Genomic DNA, 22,079 nt, shown 5'->3' with positions numbered 1-22,079 from the left:
AAATCTGTGAAGGGGAAATGGCCCTTGGTAACCAACTATATCATGAGATTAATGAAGATGATGACACTGACCTGCTTGAATCTTACACGAAAAAGCCATCCAATTCTAATGGAATTGGAAAAAAAAAGCTGTTGGGAGAGGAAAAAGAATGAGAAGACAGAATCCCAGAACTTGAAAAGCAACTCATCACAAAAGAAGTGGCAGCAGCTTTGAAGACATTTGAAGAAGATTTGGCAATGCTGAAGAGAAATACTAAATTTGTGGGATTTGCCTTCAGGCAAATAACAGAGAGGAGTTTCAGTCAAAAGCATTAAGTATCATAATCCATTATGTATCATAGCAGCTTTTTAGGCTTTACACTTTACGGGCTTATTTGTCTCTCAATTAATTTTTATGTTCATACTCTATAATAAATGTTTTGTCTACGTAAATAAGGAGGGAAACCTGATGGTTAAGCTGAGTCAGTGATCCTCAGAAGTGCAAGTTAATTAGGCTGAAAACAGGTCTAAGTTTAAAATAAAATGAAAACTCTGGATAAACTCAATTGACAAGTGGACATCCCTAATCGCCATTGAGAAGGCGATTGTGAGTTTCCTTCTTGAAGCACAGCAGTCTTTCATCCACAATAATAATGTGTCAAATTAAATGAGGAGCATCCTTGTTTTGGCTGGTATGTCTTTTTAAAATATTGATGACCAGCTATCTGCTGTACTGTACTTTTGGAAACCACACAGCCATGTTGTTCTGCTGGAGCATTGGCAAGTTGTTCAGAAGCCATCTGTTCTGAGATCAGAGGAAAGCTCCCAGGCTGTGCCGATGATTGACAGCTGTTCCCGCAGCTCTGAGATAAATCACAGGGTCATTAATGATCTGGAACTCTCTGTGATGGATACCTAGTGTCCAGAGACTTGTGAAATCAGTTCGGTAGCCAGCAACAATGAATACTTCGGATCTCACGGCTGCGAAGCCATGTGTTTAATTGTGATCCAACTTTTCTGGATAGGTTAAAGAAAGTTTGTGGTCAGCAAGTTCCAGTTTAAGGGAGAAGGTATCCTATGTTTTATTAATGGGCTCGATCTTGCTGTGGAAGTATTGCCATCTACTCTAGCGGTCACTGAAGGAGCTGCTCCCCAGGCTCTGGTGCTGGCTTTTGCAGACCCCCGATTGCCGTATGTACTGCACATGGATGCCAACCGAGAGGGCTTATCAGGATCAGGGTTGAGACCCGTTGCGTTTGTCAGCCAGAGTCTGCTGCCCTCTGAGAAAAACTGTCCCTTGCACAAGTTGGAATTTCTGGCATTGAAATGGGCAGTGGTGGATAAGCTGAGTGACTATCTCTACGGGGCCAAATTTGAGGTGAGGATGGACAACAATACCCTAACTTATATCTTGACCTCGGCAAAACTGGATGCTACAGGTCATGGGTGGTTGGCCGTGTTGTCTGCCTATGATTTCAGCCTGAAGTACCGGCTGGGAAGCAGGAACATTGATGCTGACGCTTTGTCCCGACGGGCGCCTCAGGGACTGGTCAGGTACAAAGAGTGGGAGAGTGTTCCTGCCCCAGGGGTGAAGACCATGTGTCAGTTTGTTATCACCGTGAAGGCAGACGAAAAGGAGGGGCAGAAGCAAGCTGTAGATCAATTGGGAGCCTCTGATGGTGTCATCCCCCAAGTTTACTGTAACCTGACTGCTCTGGAGACAAATCAGCTGCCGGAATTGAGTTCTGGGGAAGTGGCAGCTGCTCAACAGGATGATCCGGGCATTGGCACTATTTGGTCCGTGGTTGAAAAGGGAGACATGGATCAGGTGGAGAAGATGAAACACGCTTCAGTGCCTCCATTACTGAAAGAATGGCCTAGGTTAGAGTTGAAGAACCAGATCTTATACCGGGTCACGTCACCTGCGGACCGACCTTGACGTCGCCAGCTGGTTCTGCCGGAGAAGTGTCGGAGGATGTTGTTGAAGTCACTACATGATGATTCTGGCCATTTGGGGGTTGAAAAGACCTATGGATTGCTCAGAGACCGGTCTTACTGGCCTTGAATGAAGTCGGCGGTTGAAGAGTACTGCAAGACATGCATTCGCTGCATACAGCAGAAGACGCTGCCTACGTGGGCAGCTCCCTTGTCCCACTTGCAGAGTGCAGGGCCCCTTGACCTGGTGTGTATGGATTTCCTGTCAATAGAACCTGTGCCAGCAACACAGCGAATGTCTTAGTCATCATGGACCACTACACCAGATATGCACAGGCTTTTCTTACCAAGGACCAGAGGGCATCCACGGTGGCAAAAGTGTTATGGAAGAAGTATTTCATTTATTGTGGCCTTCCAGGCGGATACATAGTGATTAGGGATGGGATTTTGAGAGCAGACTCATCCATGAGTTACTGGGCGTGTTTGGAGTCGAGAAGTCGAGGACCACGCCCTATTATCTGCAGTATGATCCCCAGCCTGGGATGTTTAATCTGACTTTGCAGATCAGCAAGTAGAGCAGGTGGAGTCAACGTATTGGACATCTGGTCCACAGTTACAACTGTACCCGAAATGAAGCTCCCGGGTACTCGCCATACTATTTGATGTTTGGGTGTGAGGCGAGGTTGCCCATTGACCTTTGCTTTGGGACTGACGATGGTGACTTACCCCCGAAAACTTACCTGAAGCATGTGTCTGACATGAGAAGAGAGCTGAAAAGGGCTTACGAATTAGCTGGGGTCGTGGCTGCCAAGCAGGATCAAGGAAATAAGAGGAGGTATGATCAAAAGGTGAGGTTCTCCCAACTCCTATCAGAAGACCGAGTCCTTATAAGGAATTTTGGGCTACCTGGAAAACAGAAGTTGCCTGACTGCCGGGCGGCTACACCTTATGTGTTGGAGAGTTAGATGCCAAACCTACCAGCTTTCCAGGTGAAACCAAAGGATGGGAATGGGCCTGTCAAGATTCTCCATCGGAACCACCTACTGCCCCTGGGTCAAGAGGTGCAGGTTGACCCAGAGCCCGACCTGGAGCCTACACCTAGTAAGAGGAATCTGTGGAAACGCGGGACGACTGCAGAGCCAACAGCAGGAGAGGTTAAGCCAGCCCCTGCCCCTGAGAGGGATACTGATTCAGAGGATAAGGACCTGGATGTGTGATATACGCTGCCTTTTTCTAACCCCCCATTGACTGAGGAAGAGACTCCCAACCCTTCTCCTGCTGAGTCAGGTGAAATTAGGGGAGTTATCTCTGGTCAGGCTGGGTAGCAGCGGGACCCTACAAGGGATGAAGTGGGGGTTGGCCACAGGACAGTGGGGTCTGAGTTGCCAGTAGGCACAAGTGAGAGGCTGGGGGAGGCCTCGCCAGATAGACCAGAAGTACCCTCAATAGTGTCGGAACCTGAAGAGTTAGGTGAGGGGGAATGGAGGTGGAGGTCTCAGAGAATTAGGAGACCACCAGATAGGCTGGCCTACGTAGCACCAGGGAATAGAGTGTGACCTCTACTATTTTGGGGAGCTATGTCACTACCTTTTACATATGGGTTGGACTTTGTGTTTTGTAGGAAGGGTTGGCAAATTATCTCAACGTCATGAGGACATGACTAAATTTGATGGGGAGACAGTGTAATGTGCTGTAAGCTTTCACTGCTAATGTAATGGCCTCTCTGTAATGCTACATTGCTAATGTAATGGTTTCTCTGTAGCAGAAATGTTTGGGTTATGACTAGAGATAACGGGAGCTTTGGAATGTGTGCCATCCAATGAGAGGCATGTTGTTTCTTTCTTGTGGGGCTGAGAGAAGGGATTCGCGGTCTTTTGTTTGGCGGAAGGTGGAGAGAGAAGATGCCAGACTGGGGAAGTTGTAGACTACAGTGGACTTGGAATGGGGTTGGGAGTCAACGCCTGAGGAGAAGATCGATGGAGAACGAACCGATAGGAAAATCGTGAGCTCCAACGTTGTGAAATAGACTGTTTCATGAGAATGGACCCTTTTTCTTTTTTTTTGTTTCTTTACTAACCTTATAAGCAAATTAAAAATTATAAAGCTCAATTGATTAATTGCCTATTGTGTACTGTTTGTAACAGGGGAACACGTCACGCAACATCCATCCAAGCAAGGTTTCTCAAGTTTGGCCAGGCCGGAGGCTGTCTTTCCCTAGCGTAAGTCACTAGCCAAACTTGAGGGTTACATGTAAAACAGGGGGAATGGTTTGGGGTGAAGTTGGGGTTGGCGGGGGGTGGTAATTTTTCAGACAGCTGCATATATGTATTTAAAGGTGGTCAGTGGATGAGAGATGAACCGTATATTTTAACCATTGCCCCTCAGTAAGTTGTCCCTTACTGTTGTGTCGGAGTGCTGAGTAACTAGCATCTGCTACTCTCCTGTGTTGTAGGATTGTGTTGCTGTGTTATGCTAGCTTTTGTGCATTCACAAACCTTTCTGAAAGGAAATACATTGATTGATCTAAGGTTGAATGCAAAATTCTTCCCTGTATTCCCTTTTGGTCCGACACTGAATGAATAAGTTTGGCTCAAAAATAGAGTCTGCTGCATGTTTCTGGAAAGTGATATGCCAGATGTTTCTGTGGAATAGGTAGCCTGCAAATATCTGTAGTACAGTATATATGTGGAATTGGAAGCTTGTGATATCAGTAAGCCGGCAACACATGCCTGACATTCTGGAGTGGAATATTCACTTAATAAGCTCTATCAACTTTCCATAACTGCTAACATGGATAAACCAGCTGGTATCCCCACTGTACAATTGTAAAAGTCACCCACATTTGTTATTTAAAAGGGTCTTTAAAGAACCTGGCTGATTTCTATTGACTTTTGATACCACAGTTTGGTGCTTTCTACTTTATAAAGGTTACACCTCAAAGTGGCCACCAGAAGGAGGCAGAGATGACAAGGCCAACCCCTTCCTGCTCACCTGCCTGTTAGGCTAATTATTAGTTCATGGTTATCACCTGTGCTTTGCTTGTAGCCCTATATAAGTTCCTGAAATCAACTTTTGTCAGCGAAGCTTCATTTTTGTTTGTAGGAATCTTTAAAACTCCAGTTAATGTGCTTTTGGATTTTTCTTTTGTCTGTGAGGGTTTTTTTTTGGGATCCTTGGCCTGTACCTTGCCTGCTAAGGAATCCAGTAAAGCCTTGTTGGACTCTTTGGTCTGATTTTTGTGAGATCTTTCTCTGTGATTGGTTTCACCATTGTTCTAGATGAGGGAAGTAAAAACTGAAACAGTCACCTGGTTAGTTGTGACATATGCTAGTAACTAGGGTTTCTGTATAAATGTTTCTCCTTGATGTGGATTGTTGATTCAGTTGGTGTGAAATCAACCAATGGAAATCCCTGAAGGAATGGTGTGCAGGGCTTGTTGCTGGTAAAGTGGAGGGAGATGAGTACACTCAGAGCAGGTGGCTACACCCATTCACAGCAGTTATCCACAGTGAACAGTTGTAAACAGGTTGATATTCCCACTTAATCTCCAGCTGCTGTTCTAACCTCAGAGCAGAGTAAGGAACTGCCAGGTTTGTCAGTAGCATAGGCCCATTCAGGGCTGGAGATGTCAGCAGTGCTGAATGGGTCAGGTGGTTGCCATAGAGATAGAAACTGAATTAACATTTCAGGCCAGTGGTCCTTCATGAAAGTAATGTGTCAATTCATCAGAGCTTTGACACTCAATGAGAAGCACCCTTTCCACTGGTAATGCTAGCCATTAAATACCAATGAACATCTGCTTTAAGGGACGTAAAAGAAATGTAAGCCGATGTTGCACTGTTTCGGTCCCTTCAAGTTGTTCAGAGGCTGCCTGTATGCAGTTTGGAAAAAAAATAGTTCTCAGCCAGTGGCAGTAACTGACAGCTGTTTCTGTCTCTTTGTGATATGAGGATAGGCTCTTTGACTGTTTGGGAGACTCTGATGCAGAATCTGCTTGGTCACCCGCAAGCTTTCTTGAGGAAGAAGCAGTGAATGCTTTCATCTCAGGCTAAAAAATTCATGTATTAATCTTGTGTCAATGTGCTGAGTAGGTTGACAAGGTTTTGCTATCTGTGAACTCTGAACTTGAAGGAAAGTACTGTATGATGTGTTTTATTAATCAGCTGCATTTTGCTGTGGAGTTAACTGATGTAAACATGATGTAAACAACTGATTAACATGATGTAAAGCAGGCAACAATTTGCAGTGATTGCACTGACACAGCTGAACGTAAGTACAGAAAGTTGCTGCCTAAATACTCTACAACTCTGAGAAGTGCATGGTAATGATTTGTCACTGAAAAACATTCACAGAGCTGTTGTTTGGGGCAATAATTGCACACTGAATTAAGTAAAAATGGCGAGGATTTCTTCATTCTAATAAAAGTGGTTTTCCTCTAACAAAATCAAACCTTCATTTTTGTCAATCTGCCTTTCATGAAAATTAACATTTGAGTGCAGGCTTTCAGTCCTTCAGATTTTAATTATTGCTGAACAATTTTTGCCTTGAAGTTCAACTGCTCTGAAATTGAAGCAGAGAAAGCATTGCTTGTAACACCAGTGTTTGAAAAGGATTCAAATGATTGCAATCTCCAACAGCAACCTTGTACAACAACATTATCAAAGGAAGAGGTGCAATCGACGTTTTGGGCCTGGAACGTCGACTGTACCTCTTCCTATAGATGCTGCCTGGCCTGCTGCGTTCCACCAGCATTTTTTGTGTGTGTTGCTTGAACTTCCAGCATCTGCAGATTTCCTCGTGTCTGCGCTTTTAAATTCACTACTGCAAAGCCTCTTCTGGTGATGCCTACACTGAACAAGTTTAGGTCTCTGCGGGAGTTTAGTGAAACCCTCTCTCACTGCTCCCCATCTATAATTTCTTCAGTCCTTCAACTTTTCAACCACATTTTGACTCGGGCTCGCTATTACAGCCATATATCCTTGCTTGGAATGTGTCTCCGCCACCAACTTACTCCAGTTTGCTTCAAGATTAGTTTTCGAGCCTCTCAATTTGGACTTTCTGAGGATCCCAGGTACTCACATTTAATTGACTTTGCCTCCCATTGTTTCTCCCGTCAAGCTCTGAAGGCAACCCTCTATGCCATGAGGAGGTACTTGACGTCCCTGTCCCAGAGCCTTCCACACCTCGGACACTTTCTTTGCTGTTTCTAATGGTCCTACCCGTTATTTCATCCTCTGTTGGATCCATAAGTGCAATGGATGTTTCTTGGACTTTGTCATGTTCGGCAAGGATCGCAAGATCTTTCATCTGTAGGCCCCAAAGCCTGCTGGCTCTGACGTTAGCAGGCATGAAATCGATTTCGGCGGCTCCAGCATCCCAGGGCCTATTCAAAACCCAGACTCCAGCAATGACCGTGGACACCTTCAAAGCGATTGTGCAACCTCCAACTGCAACTCCAGCCTTGAACTCCAGGCCGGGTCTTCACGTGCTGCTATTGTGGATCCTGTCTCCCCTTCCCCCACCACTACTCTGCAATCCCATCTCCCTCAGATCCCACCGGGAGCTCCTGGGCCCTCAGAGGCTCCATCTTCCTCTCACCCCTACACTCCTCTCTCCACTGACACCCCCAGCCTCCCTCCCCCTCCCCCTCCGATCCCAGCTCTTATCCGTGCCGGGTCTTTACCATACCCTCTGACCTTCAACTGTCCGAGGCAGAGCGCTCTGTCCTCAGTAAGGGCCTCACCTTTGTCCCCCTTCGCCCACACCTCAGCGAGTTCCGCGTTCGTAATGACACAGAACTCTATTCTACCAGCTCCGTCTTCAAGCCGCCTTCTTTGACCAGGACTATCCCACCCCCACTGATGACCCCTTCTCCCATCTTCAACCCTCCTCCTCTTCGTGGGCACCCCGGTCTGATCTTCTGCCTGCTCTGGATCTCTTTATTGCTAACTGCTGACGGGACATCAACTGTCTTGATTTCACCACACCTTGTCCCATTCCAACCTCACTCCTTCTGAACGCTCTGCTCTCCACTCCCTCCGCACTAATCCTAACCTTATTATAAAACCCGCTGATAAGGGGGGTGCTGTTGTAGTCTGGCGTACTGACCTCTACCTTGCTGAGGCACAGTGTCACCTTGAGGATACCTCTTCTTATTTACCCCTCGATCATGACCCCACTAAGGAGCACCAGGCCATTGTCACCCACATCATCACCAACTTTATCCGCTCAGGGGATCTCCCATCCACTGCTACCAACCTTATAGTTCCCACACCTCTCATTTCCCGTTTCTACCTCCTACCCAAGATCCACAAACCTACCTGCCCAGGTAGACCCATTGTCTCAGCTTGCTCCTGCCCTACTGAACTTATTTCTGCATACCTCGATACAGTTTTATCCCCCCTTGTTCAATCCCTTTCCACCTATGTTCATGACTCTTCTTATGCTCTGAATTTTTCAATGATGTTAAGTTCACTGGCCCCCACTGCTTTATTTTCACCATGGATGTCCAGTCCCTATATACCTCCATCCCCCACCAGGAAGGTCTCAAAGCTCTCTGTTTCTTTTTGGATTCCAGACCTAACCAGTTCCCCTCTACCACCACTCTGCTCCATCTAGCGGAATTAGTCCTTACTCTTAACAATTTCTCCTTTGGCTCCTCTCACTTCCTTCAATCTAAAGGTGTAGCCATGGGCACCCATATGGGTCCTAGCTATGCCTGCCTTTTCGTTGGCTTTGTGTCACAATCCATGTTCCAAGCCTATAATGGTATCTGTCCCCCACTTTTCCTTCGCTACATTGACGACTGCATTGGCGCTGCTTCCTGCACGCATGCTGAGTTCATTGACTTCATTAACTTTGCCTCCAACTCTCACCCTGCCCTCAAGTTTACCTGGTCCATTTCCGACACCTCCCTCCCCTTTCTTGATCTTTGTCTTTATCTCTGGAGACAGCTTACCTACTAATATCTACTATAAGCATATGGAGTCTCACAGCTACCTGAACTATTCCCCTTCCTACCATGTCTCTTGTAAAAATGCCATCCCCTTCTCGCAACTCCTCTGTCTCCACCGCATCTGCTCTCAGGATGAGGCTTTTCATTCCAGGACAAAGGAGATGTACTCCTTTTTTAAAGAAAGAGGCTTCCTTTCCTCCACCATCAACTCTGCTCTCAAACGTATCTTTCCCATTTCATGCACATCCGCTCTCACCCCATTCTTCTGCCACCCCACTAGAAATACCCCTGGTCCTCACCTACAACCCCACCAGCCTCCGGCTCCAACATATAATTCTCTGTAACTTCCGCCACCTCCAACGGATCCCTCGGCCCCCCCCCTCCGCTTTCCGCAGGAATTGCTCCCTACGTGACTTCCTTGTCCATTTGTTCCCCCCCCCCCCCCCCCCCACCGATCTCCCTCCTGGCACTTATCCTTGTAAGTGGAAGAAGTGCTACACCTGCCCTCACGCTTCCTCCCTCACCACCATTCAGGGCCCCAGACAGTCCTTCCAGGTGTGAGGTGACACTTCACCTGTGAGTTGGCTGGGGTGATACTGTATAACCATATAACCATATAACAATTATAGCACAGAAACACGCCATCTCGGCCCTTCTAGTCTGTGCCGAACTCTTACTCTCACCTAGTCCCACCGACCTGCACTCAGCCCATAACCTGGCATTCCTTTCCTGTCCATATATCTATCCAATTTAACTTTAAATGACAACATCGAACTTGCGTCAACCACTTCTGCTGGAAGCTTGTTCCACACAGCTACCACTCTCTGAGTAAAGAAGTTACCCCTCATGTTACCCCTAAACTTTTTCCCTTTAACTCTCAACTCATGTCCTCTTGTTTGAATCTCCCCACTCTCAATGGAAAAAGCTTATCCACGTCAACTCTATCTATCCACCTCATAATTTTAAATATCGCTCTCAAGTCCCTTCTCAACCTTTTACGCTCCAAAGAATAAAGACCCAACTTGTTCAACCTTTCTCTGTAACTTAGGAGATGAAACCCAGGTAACATTCTAGTAAATGTTCTCTGTACACTCTCAATTTTGTTGACATCTTTCCTATAATTCTGTGACCAGAACTGTATGCAATACTCCACATTTGACCTTACCAATGCCTTGTACAATTTCAACATTACATCCCAACTCCTATACTCAATGCTCTGATTTATAAAGGCCAGTATACCAAAAGCTTTCCTCACCATGCTATCCACATAAGATTCCACCTTCAGGGAGCTATGCTCCATTATTCCTAGATCCCTCTGTTCTACTGCATTCTTCAATGCCCTACTATTTACCATGTATGTCCTATTTTGATTAGTCCTACCAAAATGTAGCACCTCACATTTATCAGCATTAAACTCCATCTGCCATCTTTCAGCCCGCTCTTCCAACTGGCCTAAATCTCTCTGCAAGCTTTGAAAACCTACTTCATTATCCACAACTCCACCTATCTTAGTATCATCTGCATATTAACTAATCCAATTTACCACCCCATCATCCAGTGGATGATATACTGCGTCCAGTGCTCCCGGTGTGGCTTTCTATAATTGGCGAGACCCGACGCAGGCTGGGAGACCGTTTTGCTGAACACTTATGCTTTGTCTGCCAGAGAAAGCAAGATCTCCCAGTGACCACACATTTTAATTCCATGCCCCATTCCCATTCTGATATGTCTATCCACGGCCTCCTCTACTGTCAAGATAAAGCCACACTCAGGTTGGAGGAACAACACCTTATATTCGGTCTGGGTAGCCTCCAACCTGATGGCATGAACTTTGACTTCTCTAACTTTCGCTAATACCCCATCTCCCCTTCACACTCCATCCCTTATTTATTTATTTTATATATTTTTTATCTTTTTCCAGTTTTTTTCCTCTCTTTTTTCTCCCTCTGTCCCTCTCACTATAACTCCTTGCTTGCTCTCCACCCTCCAGGCTCCCCTCCCCCTCTTCTTTCTCCCCAGGCTTCCCATCCCATGATCCTCTTCCTTCTCCAGCTCTTAGATCTATCTCTCCCCCTCCTGTCTTCTCCTATCATTTCGGATCTCCCCTCCCCCTCCCCATCCCACTTTCAAATCTCTTAATATCTCTTCTTTCGGTTAGTCTTGATGAAGGGTCCTGGCCCGAAACATCGACTGTACCTCTTCCTGTAGATGCTGGCTGGCCTGCTATGTTCACCAGCATTTTTTGTGTGTTGCTTGAATCTCCAGCATCTGCAGATTTCCTCGTGTCAACATTATCAAAGGTTTTTTATCCAAACGGTGGCATATCCCACTGCGGCTTTTTGATTCCTGGCCTCTACTGTGAGGCCGTGACCTCTGTTTTCCTGCTGTGAACAGGACCCCCTCAGACGCACACCACTGCTGTGATTGTAAAGAAGACATATGAGAAGTGGCGGGGGAGTTCTTGGTTTCCTGGCAGAAGATGGTGGCAGAGCTCACCTGCAGAAGTAAAGTACCCCAATAATACATGGAGCAGTGCAGTGTGATATACCATGACCTTAAGACAGATGTAGGTGAGACTCCATCGCTGTTACTGTCTAGTGCGTCCTGAAATTAGATTTTACCACTTTTACGAGACTAAATGGGTGGTAGGGTGGAGACGTGTCTCTACCAAAGGCCCTCCGCTAGCCTGCAGGTCACCTTTGGGCAAAGTGTATCATCTGCTTAGCCCCCGATCAGGGTCACGTGAAGCCGTGGGAGAAGGTGGTGGATGGTCACATGAGCAGCTGGTGCACATTATAAGTTCTGGTTATGCAGCCACTGACGTCAAGCAACTACTGCTGTGGGGGTGGGGAGCGAAGTGCCAAGATCAATCATGGCCATAGACCATGATCACCGATGCCATATGACACAACTACACTAAAACAGTGTCAAAACTGGTCCCCTTACAAAATTGTGAAATTGATTAGACAAATTTGAAACGGTATGGATTGCTGTGATGACAGAACTGTTAAATTTAACCTTCATATTTCTGTGGACACATTTATTCACTTAGACCCTGTCGTGCTGTGTTCAGGTGTGAACGCTTTTGTGCCACTTCCAATGGTACCCTCATCTGCGCCTCTATCCTCTTGGATGCATGCGAACCAGCTGTATTTCTTCCAGCAGAGAACATGCATGTGCCCACTGCAGACAGTTCCAAGATTTCAACCTCCAAGCGGACATCAATACATGCTCCAGTGATGTCGGGGAATACACTTTATAATGAATAGGAAGGCTCCAGAGATCTGTGCAGCAAAGTGCAGAGGCTGGAAGTGAGTTGATGATGTTTGTAGACCATTGTGTCGTGATTTGGTGTGTCGAGAATTCAGCTGGAAAATTAGTGAGCTGGTGTGTGCAACAATTAGCTTCTTGAGGAGAGACTCTCTTCCTGTTTCTCTTGTGCGCAGGTGAGGAAATGTGGATGAGCCCTGGCAGGAAAACCTGACAATAAATTAAATTTAAAAATGCTTTTTTTAAAAACTAGATGAATATTTAGATCCTTGTCTGACAATTAAAGAAAATTTCAGGTGTGGAGTATTTCAGCTGAGCCATAATTGCTTTTCAGGATTATACAGGTTGGATCTTCTAGCAAGAATGGGGAAGTAAAAATAACTTTTTGCTCTTGCAACTTTTGGAAATTATTCTAATGTATGTGAATATAAATTATGGTCATTCATATGAAAATGATGAGGAATAAAGTGTTTTTTTGGTGGCAGATGTTGCTATGCCTTCAACCTGATGACATCTTCTAAATTTAATTTTCTGGCAGATTTTTTTTGTACTTTGATATTTCATTGAAGTGAAATGAGGATGAGTTTAATGTGACTGGTTGTGTGAGATAATGAGATGTGTTTCCTCAGCAGAGAATGGTTAGCAGTCATGCTGACAGGGTAATTGCCAATTGAAATTGCAGTTATGCTTCGAAAGACTCATTTGGAAAAGCATTGCAGGCTCAGATTTTAACAAGTGGGAATAGCAATCCTACATCTGCACTTCCATTTGGTCCCGGCCAGAGAAACTGACTTGCACTCTGGCTGACCTTCCCCTTGCTTCGGGTCCTTTAACATCTGCCGGACGATGCTGAGGATGTTCTACGAGTCTGTGGTGGCCAGTGCTATCATGTTTGCTGTTGTGTGCTGGAGCAGCAGGCTGAGGGTAACAGACACCAACAGAATCAACAAACTCATTCGTAAGGCCAGTGATGTTGTGGGGATGGAACTGGACTATCTGACGGTGGTGTCTGAAAAGAGGATGCTGTCCAAGTTGCATGCCATCTTGGACAGTGTCTCCCATCCACTACATAATGTACTGGTTGGGCACAGGAGTACATTCAGCCAGAGACTCATTCCACCGAGATGCAACACAGAGCGTCATAGGAAGTCATTCCTGCCTGTGGCCATCAAACTTTACTACAACTCCCTTGGAGGGTCAGACACCCTGAGCCAATAGGCTGGTCCTGGACTTATTTCCTGGCATAATTTACATATTACTATTTAACTATTTATGGTTTTATTACTATTTAATTATTTATGGTGCAACTGTAACGAAAACCAGTTTCCCTCGGGATCAATAAAGTATGACTATGACTATGATGAATGGACAAGGGTGTCGCTCACAAGCTCCGATGGTCACTTGAAGTACTGTTGGGCAGGCTGCACTGCATAGCCGGAGGAGTTGCTGCCTCGAAGAGCTGGTGACCTGGGGTTCAATCCTAGCACCTGGAGCTGTCTGTATGGAGTTTGCACTTCCTTCCTGTAACAGTGTGAGTTTCCACTGGGTGTTCCACTTTCCCCCACATTCCAGATTTATTGTCCACTGTAAATGTGCCCCTGCTGTGCGGGTGAAAAGGCAGTGTCTCGGTGGAGCTGGTAAGAATTTGGGAGAATGAAATGGGATCAGTGGGTAGGATGGTCGTGTGGTTTCACTGGGCTGAAGAACCTATAATGTGCTGTATCTCTGCATGGCTCTGAATTAGTCAGGTTAACTGATTGTAGGGATTTGTGGCAAAAGCACCCCGACTTCGGTGCTTGCCTCATCATTGATGATGTTGGAGCAATTTGTTCCTGTTCGCTATCGGGTGGTTGATACCGACAGAGGAGACTCAATGGTACAACTAGTAGAGAGTAGAGCTGCTAGCTCACAGCTCTGCTGCTCTGTGTGGAGCTTGCATGTTCTTTCTGCGACTATGAGAGTCACCCACATCCCAAAGACATGCAGGTTGGTAGGTTATTTGACTACTGTAAATTGCTCTTGCTGCGCAGCTGAGTGGTGGAATCTGGTAAAAGTGATGTATTGTAGTGTACGTGTAAGCTGGTGCTTAACGTTTAATGTGACTCATGAAGCCAAAGTGGATTTTTTCATACAATGTGAATCCATGACTGCTTGATGTTAACTCTTGGGTATCCAGCTGAATGGAACCACGTGCTTCATAAGTGCTCAGGCAGGACAGATTAGAGGGCTTGTTTACTGAGTCCTTATGGGTGGAGCTGAGAAACAGGAAAGGTATGGCCACATTAGTGGGATTGTATTACAGACCACCCAATAGTCAACGAGACTTGGAAGAGCAAATCTGCAGAGAGATAGCAGGCAACTGCAGGAAACAAAGTTGTGGTGGTAGGGGATTTTAATTTTCCATACATTGATTGGGACTCCCATACTGTTAGGGGTCTAGGTGGTTTAGAGTTTGTAAAATGTGTTCAGGAAAGTTTTCTAAATCAGTATATAGAGGGACCAACTAGAGGTGATGCAATATTGGATCTCCTGTTGGGAAACGAATTAGGGCAAGTGACGGAAGTCTGTGTAGGGGAGCACTTTGGTTCCAGTGATCATAACACCATTAGTTTCAATTTGATCATGGACAAAGATAGATCTGGTCCTAGGGTTGAGGTTCTGAACTGGAAGAAGGCCAAATTTGAAGAAATGAGAAAGGATCTAAAAAGCGTGGATTGGGACAGGTTGTTCTCTGGCAAAGATGTGATTGGTAGGTGGGAAGCCTTCAAAGGGGAAATTTTGAGAGTGCAGAGTTTGTATATTCCTGTCAGGATTAAAGGCAAATTGAATAGGAATAAGGAACCTTGGTTCTCAAGGAATATTGCAACTCTGATAAAGAAGAAGAGGGAGTTGTATGAAATGTATAGGAAACAGGGGGTAAATCAGGTGCTTGAGGAATATAAGAAGTGCAAGAAAATACTTAAGAAAGAAATCAGGAGGGCTAAAAGAAGACATGAGGTTGCCTTGGCAGTCAAAGTGAAGGATAATCCAAAGAGCTTTTACAAGTATATTAAGAGCAAAAGAATTGTAAGGGATAAAATTGGTCCTCTTGAAGATCAAAGTGGTCGGCTTTGTGCAGAACCAAAGGAAATGGGGGAGATCGTAAATAGGTTTTTTGCGTCTGTATTTACTAAGGAAGCTGGCATGAAATCTATGGAATTGAGGGAATCAGGTAGTGAGACCATGGAAACTGTACAGATTGAAAAGGAGGAGGTGCTTGCTGTCTTGAGGAAAATTAAAGTGGATAAATCCCCGGGACCTGACAGAGTGTTCCCTCGGACCTTGAGGGAGACTAATGTTGAAATTGCGGGGACCCTGGTAGAAATATTTAAAATGTCACTGTCTACGGGTGAAGTGCCGGAGGATTGGAGAGTGGCTCATGTTGTTCCGTTGTTTAAAAAAGGATCGAAAAGTAATCCGGGAAATTATAGGCTGGTGAGTTTAACGTCAGTAGTAGGTAAGTTATTGGAGGGAGTACTAAGAGACAGAATCTACAAGCATTTGGATAGACAGGGGCTTATTAGGGAGAGTCAACATGGCTTTGTGCGTGGTAGGTCATGTTTGACCAATCTGTTGGAGTTTTTTGAGGAGGTTACCAGGAAAGTGGATGAAGGGAAGGCAGTGGATATTGTCTACATGGACTTCAGTAAGGCCTTTGACAAGGTCCCGCATGGGAGGTTAGTTAGGAAAATTCAGTCGCTAGGTATACATGGGGAGGTGGTAAATTGAATTAGACATTGGCTCGATGGAAGAAGCCAGAGAGTGGTGGTAGAGAATTGCTTCTCTGAGTGGAGGCCTGTGACTAGTGGTGTACCACAGGGATCAGTGCTGGGTCCATTGTTATTTGTCATCTATATCAATGATCTGGATGATAATGTGGTAAATTGGATCAGCAAGTTTGCTGATGATAGAAAGATTGGAGGTGTAGTAGACAGTGAGGAAGGTTTTCAGAGCCTGCAGAGGGACTTGGACCAGCTGGAAAAATGGGCTGAAAAATGGCAGATGGAGTTTAATACTGACAAGTGTGAGGTATTGCACGTTGGAAGGACAAACCAAGGTAGAACATACAGAGTTAATGGTAAGGCACTGAGGAGTGCAGTGGAACAGAGGGATCTGGGAATACAGATACAAAATTCCCTAAAAGTGTCGTCACAGGTAGATAGGGTCGTAAAGAGAGCTTTTGGTACATTGGCCTTTATTAATCAAAGTATTGAGTATAAGAGCTGGAATGTTATGATGAGGTTGTATAAGGCATTGGTGAGGCCGAATCTGGAGTATTGTGTTCAGTTTTGGTCACCAAATTACAGGAAGGATATAAATAAGGGTGAAAGAGTGCAGAGAAGGTTTACAAGGATGTCGCCGGGACTTGAGAAACTCAGTTACAGAGAAAGGTTGAATAGGTTAGGGCTTTATTCCGTGGAGCGTAGAAGAATGAGGGGAGATTTGATAGAGGTATATAAAATTATGATGGGTATAGATAGAGTGAATGCAAACAGGCTTTTTCCACTGAGGCAAGGGGAGAAAAAAACCAGAGGACATGGGTTAAGGGTGAGGGGGGAAAAGTTTAAAGGGAACATTAGGCGGGGCTTCTTCACACAGAGAGTGGTGGGAGTATGGAATGAGCTGCCAGACGAGGTGGTAAATGCGGGTTCTTTTTTAACATTTAAGAATAAATTGGACAGATACATGGATGGGAGGTGTATGGAGGGATATGGTCCGTGTGCAGGTCAGTGGGACTAGGCAGAAAATGGTTCGGCACAGCCAACAAGGGCCAAAGGGCCTGTTTCTGTGCTGTAGTTTCTATGGTTCTATCCAGAATTTTCTCCTTGCTTACTTTTAGCTTTATTAGCTTCACCTTTATCTGACACATCTGTATCAAAGTGTCAACATTTGCAGTGAAACGCATCGCTTGCATCAAATTAAATCGGTGAGGATTGTGCTGCACAACCTGCTAGCATCACCACGCTTCCGATGACAACATAGCATGCCCCTAACTCACTAACCGTAACCTTGTGTTGTGTTTTGTAACTTCAAAGCAATATATTAATTCAAAGGAGACACAGAAGTCTGGGAATACGGGTCTGACTTCGTCTTTTACTGTAAGCAAGGGGTGCACCTATCACCTGGTAGTGTGATGACCTAAACAATTAACATACTTTTACATATAACCTGCAATGAATTATTTAAATGAACAAGAATGCCGAATCAAACCCCCTCCCACTCCCACCCATCAAATGTTATTGAAATGGTAAACACACAACTCTGCCTTTGGACTGCAAGGAAGACTGAACACCTAGGGGAAACACAAGCAGACACGGGGAGAAGTTGTAAATTTCTAACAGGTCGTGGTGGGAATTGAACCCTGATTCCCCGATCGGTGAAAACTGGCACTAACCACTATGCTAACTTTCCCCCCTGTTCCCCATGTCCTGATTCCCTGCTAACATCATTTTTCTTTCAGGGGGTTAGTGACTTGCAAACAGATTGGGAACATCTAGGGTGCACGTATAGAAAGACCAACCTTGAAATAGCATGATCTTTTAAAAACAGAAATCCATTTTGAGGTTGATTGATGCAAGTGATGACTTGTCTTGATTATTCTTAGTTGCTTGTACAATTATTTTGTGACATCATTTCAGATTCTCCATGTGCAATTGTCCATTAATACTGTTGCTTTGGAAAAAAAAAAATAAATCTGTGTGTTGCTCAAGATTTCCAGCATCTGCAGAACCTCTTGTGTTTAAGGAAATTCAGTTGTTAGGTGTTGCCTGTGAGATTGAATAACAGAAATTTTTATTGGGACCATGCCTTTAAACTGACATCAGCATGTATGATGACACTGGCATGACAACTAGTGAAAGTTTATCAGGGGTGCTGAGAGATCATGGACATAGAAAGAACATTCATTCTCATGGGGTGATCTAGAACTAGGGTTAGTGTTTCAAAATAGGGGATTGCCATTTAAGGAAAAGATGTGATGCTTTTTTAAGAGAGCAATTGAGTCTTCGGATTGCTCTTCCTCAAAGTGAAGGAAGGAGAGATTTAAAAAAGGATCAGAATGGGAGAGGTTTGTTGATAAGTGAAGGGTTGAGTTTATTGGGAGTGGGTGGGACTGCAGAATTGGGGTCATGGATAGATCAGCCATGGCCTTACTGAATGGCAAACTAGGGTCGTGGGGGTGAGTGGCCTACTGCTCTTATTCTGCATGTTCACCAATGGCCAAACATTGTATGTTGGGCCTCTGCCCTTCAGTAGAGGGATATCAAATGGTGGGTCAGTTGTCCTGGCTCTTTTAGAATGACATATTTATATTGCAGTGTTCCAGCACCATATTAATTATAACAAAGTTTTTTTAATATGCAGCAAAAAACAAGCAGCTCATAGGATGGGGGAAGAGGCAGAACGAGCCTCTTGTTGGATTTGGAGTAGGCTAGAGGAGGGAAGCCGGAAGCCAGGAGCAGATGGGCAGTAATTTGGTCACCAATACCGGCCCACCAACTGGAGAGTGTCGGGGTTAAGGGTCAAAACACTCTGTGAAGGTTGGGAACCACCTAATGACATCAGCTCCTGGCTGAAGGCTATGGTTATCTAAAAAGGTATCTGGAGAATGCACCCTAACAGGTGTATATAACAAGTTGGATAACATTTCATTGATACAAACCATAGGTTAAGTGTAATTTTATTTTCATGGCATTTTTAAAGAGGTAAGTTGGACACAGTAACAGGTAGGGGAATGGGGCTGTGTATGGCTGGTGGATTGCCTGTCCTCTTAAATTCCATTGTCATTCCATCTAGAATTATGACAGATTTAATCTGTTGAATGGCATCTTTGAGAGTGAGGGCTTATAAAAAGTTGTACTGGAGTTCTGCTTTAGAATGTGACTAAATTGAATGGTTGACATTCTGATTCAGAGGCAAAAGGGCTTGAAATAGAGACAAAGTGAAACTGTTAAGTCACTCTGGTCTTGCCCTGACTGTACACTCCAGGTCTGGCATTCCTCCAAACAATTAGTACCAGAACTAACTGCACTTTAAGCCAGATAGTACACAAGCAAGTCTATTTGCAAACTGCAAATCTGAGTTTGCCTGAGAATGAATTGCATTCTGCTGCGTTAATCAAACACTTGAGCAATTTGCCTTTGGGTAGCTTGTGATAAACTTGAAACCAGACAGTGGCTACAACTTCCATTTTGTCTCTGAAAACCAACTCAGTTGATTATAATCAAGCTCAACACCAGGAATGCAGTCTACTTGCAGCAACAATGCAAAGCCAGGAATGCAGCAACTCCCGTTTATTGTATTTTGGTGCAAGCGTCTGAGGACAGATTCCACTGGTGCAACATTGTTGAATTTATTCAAAGCTGGTAATGAAAACTTTTCCAACTAATCTTCCCCTGATACAGCAAGCTGTGGAATGGATGAAGAAATGGGATTCTTACTACTAGGGTCCCAAACTCCCAATGGAGTATAGGCCATCAATGACCTGCTGTCTGTTATCCTCTGTTCTGAGCCAGTTTCCTGAAAGTGGACCAGGACAGTTTGTGCCTCTTCATCTTATCTGTTATTATGGATTTTCCTGCTTGGTACACGGTTCGCACATTCCAAAGTAGATCTGGACTTTGGTGACAAAAGTGTTGTTGGCTGTGCAGGATCCTGATGACTTACTCTGCACTGCATCACTTGATGAGCCTTTTATGAAGTTGATGGTAGGTTGGAGTTCATCATTGTTTCTGGAATCCACTGTACAGGGGATTGGCCTATACAGCTTCACCAGAGCCCGGTTGGTTGGCCTTACCCATTTCCACTGTCACGATATGAATATAGAATTGGACTTTGAGAGCTTTTTCCCAATTTAATTTATCCTTAACTTTCAAAAGACTATGGTCTGGGTAGCGTGTTTTTAAAAAGAACTTGGTTTGATATGGTGCTTGACGGGATCATAGGCTATCCCCAGCAATTTCACAGCTTGTAAAGTACAGCAATGCAGTAGTGATGTTTGTGGGGTGGGGGTAAGTGGTAAATGTCAGGGAGGACCATAGGGATATAGATACCTTATCAGTGATTCCCCAATATCACTCAGATGCTACAGCAGAGAAGGCTCTGTCTAACACAGAACTGTTGTAGCAGAGCAGGAGCACTGTATCCTGAGTCCTGGCTAACACTCATCCCTCATCCATTGTCCCTAAATTAGATTATCTAATTGTAACTCATTGGAAGTGCAAATTGTCACACTTCGTCCATTGTAAGAAAAATTGCAATAAAAAATTAGCCACAAAATGTTCAGATATCAGGTATTATGATGAACATTTTCTAAATGCTAGTCCATTCTTTTTTACCTACTTTCCATTTATTTAAAATTTCCACAATTTTGTTTTTTTTCCTCCTTCCATTTTCTGTTGTGGTAATTTGCTGGATCAGCAATTGGTTGTAAAATCATTGTAAGCATCTGGCTCCCAAAGGTTCTGCTTCCTTCAGCTTTCGCATTCTTTTTCTTGTGACACTGGCCTCACACTGTGAAAAATAATTTCTGTTCAAGTGGCATGAGACCGGACAAATCAATAAGTAACATTTGCTGAATGATTGTGAACAGGTCTGTGGGTATATTGCTGAGGCAGCTTTAAAAAAAATTCTTAATGAAATTCTTTAGTTCATTGTGGTAATCAAATCAGATGATAAACCTAAAAGGTAGATCCATTAGCTGATATTTTTCATACATTAATTGCATAGAAGAAAACTCATATCAGGTTTATTGTTGCTGACATAATTTGTGATATCTGTGTCAGCAGTACAGGCATAACAAATTAGTATAAGTTACAATAAATAAATAGTTCAAAAGAGGTCATGTTCACAGATTCATAGACCCAGCAGAACACTGATAGCAGAAGGGAAGAAGCTGTTTATGAGATGTTGAGTTTGTGTCTTCAAGCTTCTGTACCTATATAAAGTCAATTTAACCTGTTTGTAATATGTTCACCATAATTTTGGGTGGAAGTGTGTCAATGGGTCTGCAGTTGAGAGTATGAGTAGGTTCAAATTCTTTGGTATACACATCACCGAAGATCTCACCTGGACCGTACATACCAGTTGTGTGGCAAAAAAACACACATACACACACAACAGCATCTCTTCCATGTCAGGTGACTGAAGAAGTTTGGCATAGGCCCCCAAAACCTCAAGACCTTCTACAGAGGCATCATTGAGAGCATACTGACTGACTGTATTACCAGTTGGTACGGGATCTGCACCAACCCTGATGGCTGGGCACTGCAGAGTGGTACAGACAACCCAGTGCATCTGTGGATGTGAATTTCCCTCCATTGAGGACATTTATAGCAGCAGGTGCAGGAAGAAGGGCTGGAAGATCATCGGGGACACTGGTCACCCCAACCATAAACTGTTTCAGCTGCTTCCATCTGGCAAATGGTACCACAGCATTAAAGCCAGAATCAACAGGCTCAGGCACAGCTTCTTTCTGCAAGCCATTAGACTTCTAAATTTACATGTCTGTACATTGCAACTGAGCCATAAAACAAATATTTTTACTCCCTCACATTGTGGGATGGATGTGAGATTTAAAGTAAATAAATTCTAAATTCGGAGAAATTAACCCAAGTACTTCCATGTACAAATTAACTTGGAGCAGCTGATGTACCTAATAATGGATAACCAGATCACATCGTGCCAATATCAACAACAGGGTTCAGCTGAAAGGTCAAAGTTCAAAATAAATTTATTATTAAAGCACTTGAATGTTACCATATATTACCAAAGATTCATTTTCTTGCTGGTATTTGCAGGAAAATAATGAACTGCAATAAAATTTATAAAAAACTATACATAAACAAATACTGATAAACAGTGTACATGCAAAAGAAAAACGTACAAATGAAGAATAGGACTGA

Source organism: Mobula birostris, chromosome 6, assembly GCF_030028105.1.
Source record: "Mobula birostris isolate sMobBir1 chromosome 6, sMobBir1.hap1, whole genome shotgun sequence".
Taxonomy (NCBI): domain Eukaryota; kingdom Metazoa; phylum Chordata; class Chondrichthyes; order Myliobatiformes; family Myliobatidae; genus Mobula; species Mobula birostris.
The sequence above is the reverse complement of the archived record's forward strand: the minus strand, read 5'-3'. Positions refer to the sequence as shown.